At 53.1% G+C, this 7,164-nt stretch overlaps 1 long non-coding RNA gene across 2 annotated transcripts; it reads right to left on the bottom strand.

Moving 5' to 3' along the window:
* Positions 1-2,149: 2,149 nt before the first annotated feature.
* Positions 2,150-6,329, bottom strand: LOC142076600 (uncharacterized). 2 transcript variants are annotated; one of them, XR_012671214.1, is made up of 4 exons: positions 6,276-6,329; positions 5,161-5,373; positions 4,853-4,968; positions 2,150-2,226 (listed from the first exon to the last, which is right to left on the bottom strand). It is a non-coding gene; the product is annotated as an uncharacterized LOC142076600 (long non-coding RNA). The 2 variants fall into 2 exon arrangements; XR_012671215.1 differs by lacking the exon at positions 6,276-6,329 and adding an exon at positions 6,235-6,259.
* Positions 6,330-7,164: the final 835 nt, after the last annotated feature.

Genomic DNA, 7,164 nt, shown 5'->3' with positions numbered 1-7,164 from the left:
CGGGCAGGACCTGAAAGGGAGGCGGCGCAGGGGCAGGGGCAGGCAAGGAGGCAGGCAGAGGTCTGGAGAAGCATGGCAGGGATGGGCCCGGACACACGCGAGGGGACGCACGACTCACCGCAGCTCCTGGCGCCGGCAGGAGACCTTCGCTGCCCCAAAACGTCTCTCTCTGCCCTTCCTCCTCCGCGGCACTCGCCCACCCAGGAGCGGCCGGCGGGTGCCCCGGCGCTCCTCTCCCGCGAGGCTTCCCGGGCGCGCGGTGGCTCACGCCTGCGGCCCACGGAGGCGCCCGGCTCCCGGCGCCGCGTGCTGGTGTCTGCTCCGTCGGCGACGGCTGGGAGGGACCCTTCCTCCCCGCGGGGACCGGCCGTTCCGTGCTGGAGCAGCTGCCTGCGGAGGCCCCCCCGTTTCACTCCTCAGCCAGCGCCGGCAGGCAGGCGAGCCCAGGCAGCCCCCTCCCTGCCTCCAGCCCCTGGGCACTGCGGAGGCAGCCCCCTCCCTGCCTCCAGCCCCTGGGCACTGCGGGGCCAGCCCCTTCCCCAGCCTCACCGGCTGCACCTGGGGCTGCCCCAGCCCATCCCCAGCCTCACCGGCTGCACCTGGGGCTGCCCCAGCCCATCCCCAGCCTCACCGGCTGCACCTGGGGCTGCCCCAGCCCTTCCCCAGCCTCACCGGCTGCACCTGGGGCTGCCCCAGCCCATCCCCACCTGCAGCCTTTTAAACCCTTGGCCCAGCCCCCTCCTCACCTCACGGCTCCCACCTGGGCTGCCCCAGCCCCAGCCCCTGGGGAAGAGGGGCCATCCCCCCCGCCCCTGCCCCCAGGGGCTGCAAACACCCCCCGGGGCACGGGGGAGGCAGGAAAAGTCCCTTCATGAATGCACACCAGAAATCCCGGCAGCAGCGAGCTGGCTGCGAGGCTCAGAGCCCAAAGGCAGCGGGAGACGGGGAAAAGGGAAGAGAAAGGCAGGAGGAAGGACAGAGGAACGCAGAGAAGGGGTGTGGGACGGGGAGCCAGAAAACGGGATATTGGGAACAGGAGAGGGACCGGGAGCAGGTGTTGAGAGGAGCAGAGAGATTGCAGAAAACAACAGGGACGGAGAGATGGAGGAATAAATAAGAGACGGGCAGCAGGAAGGAGAAAGAGGCAGAAGGGACCAGCAGGACAAGAAGATAGAGACGAGACAAGGGACCGGGAAAAATTCTAAAGTGATACGGGAAAAGAAACATAGGCAAGAAATAAAAATACAAACAGGGAGCCGGATAAAGGTAGTCGTAGAAATAAAATTTCAAAAAGCGACAGGGTACAAGAAACACAGCCAAGAACTAACAAATAAGAACAGGGAGATAGAAAGAGGGAGATGCAGAAAGAAAGTGTAAAAAGTGACGGGGTACAGGACAGAGAGGGAAGAATTAAGAATTATAGACAGGGAGATGGATAGAGGGAGATGCAGAAAGAAAATTTTGAAAGCGACAGGACAGAAGAACCGTAGACAAGAATTAAAAAATAGGCACATGGAGCTGCATAGAGGGAGACATGGGAAGAAAATTTGAAAAGTGACAGGGTGCAAGAAACACCAGCAAGAAATTAAAATTAGGTCAGGGAGACAGAGAGAGGGAAAGGTAGCAAGAAAAATTAAAAAGCAACTGGGTTTGAGAAACATGTGCAAGAATTAAAAAGATAGGGATGGAGAGGCAGAAAGAAAGTTTCAAAAGCGATGGGATACAAGAAATACAGGCAAGAATTAAAAAATAGGGACAGGGAGCTTGATAGAAGGAAACTGTGGTGTGTTGATCTTGGCTGGCTGCCGGGTGCCCACCAAGCCGCTCTATCTCCCCCTCCTCCACAAGCAGGGGGCAGAAAATACAACAAAAAGCTTGTAGGTTGAGATCAGGACAAAGAGATCACTCGCCAAGTACGGTCACAGGCAAAACAGACTCAACTTGGGGAAATTAATTTATTGTCAATCAAAATCAGAGTAGGATAATGAGAAATAAGAACAAATCTAAAAAACACCTTCCCCCTGCCCCCCTCTCTTTTCCTGGGCTCATCTTCACTCCTGACTTCCCCACCTCCTCGCCCCGAGCAGCACGGGGGGACAGGGAGTGGGGGTTGCGGCCAGTTCATCACATGTCATCTCTGCCGCTCCTTCCTCCTCACCCTCTTTTTTGCTCCAGAGTCCATATGGCCCCTATGCCGGGGAACCCCTATAGGACCTGGGGGAGCCCCTACAGAGCCCAAGAACAGAGTCTAAATAGTTCCTATAATACCCAGAGATGCCCTATAGCCCCAACAGAGCCCCAAACCAGAGTCTATATGGCCCCTAGTAGGACACAGGGGAGCCCCTCTATCCCCGAGAGAGCCCTGCAGTTCTGTATGACCCCTCTAGAAGCCGGGGGAGCCCCTATATCCCCTGTAGCGGCCAAGAACAGGATCCGTATGGCCCCTATAGAACCTGGGGGAGCCCCTGTATCTCCTATAGAGCCCAAAAACAGGGTCTGTATGTCCCCTACAGCCCCCAGAGAAGCCCTATGACCCCTATAGAGCCCAAGACCAGAGCATCTCAGTAGCTCCCAGTAGGTCCCAATGGCCCTTCCAGTAACTCCCAGTAACCCTCAGGATATCCTAGTAGCTCCCAGTAAGCCTCAGGCCGTCACAGTAGCTCCCAGTAACCCCCAGTTCACACCAGTCAGGCTCCCAAGGATCACCAGGAGCTACAAGGGACCACCAGAAGCCCTCTCAGTAGCCCCCAATGGCCCTCCCAGTAAGCCTCAGGGCATCCCAGTAGCTCCCAGTAGCCCCTAGGGCACCCCAGTAGCCTCCAGAACCCCACCAGTAGCTCCCAGTAGCCCTCCCAGTGACTCCCAGTGCCCACCAGAACCCCACTGGGAGGTCCCAGACGCCCTCCCAGTAACCCCCACTGACTTCCAGCAGGCACGCAGACATCCGGGGCCCCCATAGAAGGGACCCAGGCATCCGGGCCCCACCTTTTTGTCCAACTTCTCCCGCCATTTGATGCACTTGACCTTGATGGCACGTTTGCGCAGGACATGCCCCAACATGCTAAAACCAGCCTCAAAACACCCTAGCATCCAGAAAACATGCTTCAACACTAAAACCACACCCCAACATGCTATAATCACGCCTTGACACACTAATAACACGCCAGTAGGCCTCGTGTTGTGATGTGGGGACATTGCAGGGTGATCTGGGGGCCCTGCCCCAGGATTTGGGGCATTTTAGGGCAATTCGGGGGGGGATTAGGGGTTCCCAGGGCAAATTAGAGCCATTTTGGGGCAATTCTGGGGGGATTTGGGGTCCCCGGCACAGAATTTGGGGATATTTGGGGCAATTCTGGGGGGATAAGGCAGAATTTGTGGCATTTTGCAGGAATTTTGGAGGAATTTGAGGTCCCTGGGGTGCATGTAGGGGCATTTAGAGACAATTCTAGGGGGATTTGGGGCCCCCAACACAGTGTTTGGGGTATTTTGTGAATATTCTGGGAGGATTTGGGGTCCCTAGCACAGCATTTGGGGCATTCTGGGAGGATTGGGGTCCCTGGAACAGATTTTGGGGCATTTAGGTGCGATTTTGGAGGAATTTAGGGCCTCTGGGATGCACTTAGGGGCATTTTAGGGCCATTCGGGGGGGATTTGGGAGGCAATTTTGAAGGAATTCGAGGTATTTTGGGGTAATTGGTATCCCCAGGGCAAATTTGGGGCATTTTGGGGCAATTCTGGGGGGCTTTGGAGTCCCTAGGGCACATTTTGGGGTTCTTCTGGCGGGATTTGGCTTCCCTGGGCTGCAATTAGGAGCAATTCTGGGGAGATTTAGGGTCCCTGGAACAGAATCTTGGGCATTTTGGGGCACTTTTGGAGGAATTTGAGGTGATTCTGGAGAGATTTGGGGTCCCCGCACAGAATTTAGGGCATTCTGGGGCCGTTCCGAGGGGATTTCAGGTCCCCAGGGCAAATTATGGGCATTTTGGGGCAATTCTAGGAGGATTTAGGACAGCTGGAGTCAATTTTGGGGTACTTTGGGGCAATTCTGGGGGGATTTGGGATCCCTGGGATACATTTTGGAGTGATTCTAGGGGAACTTAGGGTCCCTGAAGTTCATTTTGGGGGATTTTGAGGTAATTCTGGGGGGATTTGAGGCATTTGGGGGCAATTCTGGCAGAATTTGGGGTCTCTGGATCAGAATTTTGAGCATTTGGGGACAATTCTGGGGGGATTTGGGGTCCCCAGCACAGAATTCAGCATATTTTGTGGCAATTCCAAGGGAATTTGGGGTCCCCAGGGCAAATTAGGGGCATTTTTTGGCAATTCTGGGGGGATTTAGGGCCCCTGGAGTCCATTTTGGAGTATTTTGGGGCAATTCCGGGGGTATTTACGGCTCCTGGGGTGCATTTAGGAGCATTTTAGAGACATTCTCAGAGGATTTGGTGTCCCCAGACCAGAATTTCGGGCTTTATGGGGCAATTTTGGGGGGATTTGAGGCATTTTATGGCAATCCTGGGAGGATTTGGGGTCCCTGGATCAGAATTTTGGGCATTTTGGGGCGATTCTGGGGGGAATTGGTGTTCCCAGAGCAAATTAGGAACATTTGTAGGTAATTCTGAGGGGATTTGGGGTCCTCAAAGTCCATTTTGGGGCAATTCTGGGGGGATTTGGGGTCCACAGAGTAGATCTATGGGTATTTTGTGGCAATTCTGAATGGATTTGGAGTCCCCAGGCCAGAATTTGGGGCATTTTGGGGCCATTCCAAGGGGATTTGGGACCCAGGAGGGGGGATCCAGGCATCCAGCTCCCCACTCATGCCAACCCAACACCTCCCCAGATGCCTGGGTCCCACCTTGGCAGCCCGTCCTTGCTCCAGCGCCAGCTCCTGGGCCTTGACGCTCTCGTGTTCCTGCTCCTTCTCCCACCATTTCTTGTGCTGGTATCGGATCTCCGGGGTGGGGTCCTTCTCTGTGGGGGGAGGGGGTCAGTGGGACCCAGGCATCCAGGAGAAACCCCTGCCCCCACCCCGTCACCCCGCTGGTTCTGGGATCCCCCCGCAGAAGGGGACCCGGGCGCCCGGGGAGGGGACCCAGGCATCCAGAGAAGCCCTGTAAGGGGGGGACCCAGGAATCGGGGGAGACCCCGGCATCCGGGGCTCACGTGCGCTTCCCGCAGGCGTTTGTGCTCCTCCGTGATGTCCAGACCAGGTCCTCTCGTCCGGCGTACTGTGTGATGGCCATACGACGTGGGACTGAAACCAAGAGCTTGTGAGAGACTGGCACAGACCTTTGAAAAATGTCCCCAACTCGATCCAGCCGCGATACAGAGATGCTCATTTCACTTCATGGCTCGCTTCATCGACAAGGGCCAAATCTAAATAAAATGCAGAAGTCACAAGAACTCAGTCCTCAGGCAGCGAAGAGAAACCTCAGAAACTGTTCGGGAAACTATTCTCCTGAAACAAATGCATTTTTCATGAAGCAAAATGAGAAGATAGTATTTGCTGTGGGGACCTTTGGGCTGTCTTGCCCTTATCCTCGGAATACACGAAGAAGCGGATGCATTCACCCAACAGCATCGTCAACTTCGGGCACTGGAGTAAAAACGTTGCAGGACATTTCTAAAGGGACTCAGTGGTTTCTCTCTCTTGGAAGAGCTCAGCTCTGCAGCATAAGCAAACATTTTTGTTTCGGGTCACTATATCTGACTTATTCTTCTTCATACCTTAGGCATTGCAGCAAGCAATAATCACCATGAACAATGCCTACCCACACTCAAATTGTTAATTGCAATCATAGATGAATTTTCCAATATTGCTTCAAATAAAGTGTGAACACATTTCACATTAATCTACGAAAAATAGCTCATGAATAATTCATTCAATGATAACTCCTCCAATCAATCAGATTTAAATACATTTTACTAGTGTTGGACTAACTCTGTTCATTATTGCTGCACTGAATGCCAAAATTGCTCCAAAATCTTCTGTTACTAGCAATTAAAATTATTCTTGCACCAGAACTTCCTTCCCAAGAAAAAAAAAATTCAGACTGGCTGCACAAGAATTCCCTTCCGCTATCCAAATACACATATATACACACACATAAACAAACACGTATCTCTGGGGAAGAACGGGAGGTCTCTCGACAGATTTAGGGATGCGAACTCAGTGGCAGAGAGCTGCATCCCAAACCCAGTCTCGTCCAAACCAACCCCAAGCTTTTGTACGCACACCTTCTGGTCGTGGGTTTGAGAGTTCACCCCGCGGAGCACACCTGGCAGCAGCTGGAAGGGGCAAGTGCTCCAAATCCACTTCACGTAACCGCAGCCATGACCTCCCTGCCTCTGTCCTCCAGGAAAGCGTCCGAGACACCCGCCACGCCAGGAAAGCTGAAACCAAATTGATTATTCATTCGTCTTGCCACCAGCCCCTCCCGGATTAAATGAGAGGCTTCCATCGCATGGCAGACCTCTGCTTCACTAAATCCTGGGGTTTACTTTGCTTTTTCAGATTCATTTTGATCCTTCTTCCCCCCTCTTGTGCAAGCCTTATTGTCTTCCTTTTCAACTGCAGTTATCACTTTGCAATACGAATCCTTTCCCAAGCAGCCTAGATTTTCACCCCTTTGTACTGAACCGGATTCCTCGACATTTGATCCAGTAACTGGCTTATTTCGAACCCTTCATTTGCCACCTGTGCACACAACCCGGATCTTTCCCTACCTAAACATCTCATTACCTCTCCCTTTGTACTTCTCACCTCCTTCTCCCCAGTGCATAGAACCACCAATTCCTTTTCTGTCCAATAAGCCTTGTTCTTTTCTTGGTTTACTTCTAATCTTACTTGCTCAAAATATATCTCAAGTCTTTTTTTTCCTATTTAATTCCTGTTTAATGCTCAGGCTTTAGATGAGTACTTTGAGCTGTTGCTTTGTATGGTATAACAAAGAAAACCAGTGATAACCAGAAAGCGTACCAAAATACACAAAACGGAAGTATAAAAGATTTGTTCCAAGGGGTTGTATGCACGCAGACACTGCCGTTAAGATATACTGCCTCTCCACCGAGCTCTGACGAACCTCCGTCTGCAGCGGTACGCAAAATAGAAGGCGGCTTCCTTCCTTCTGGGCTGTAAAACCACAGGGAGAGGGAGGGGAGTTCCTA

Source organism: Calonectris borealis, unplaced genomic scaffold (assembly GCF_964195595.1).
Source record: "Calonectris borealis unplaced genomic scaffold, bCalBor7.hap1.2 HAP1_SCAFFOLD_70, whole genome shotgun sequence".
NCBI lineage: Eukaryota > Metazoa > Chordata > Aves > Procellariiformes > Procellariidae > Calonectris > Calonectris borealis.
The sequence above is the reverse complement of the archived record's forward strand: the minus strand, read 5'-3'. Positions and strand labels throughout refer to the sequence as shown.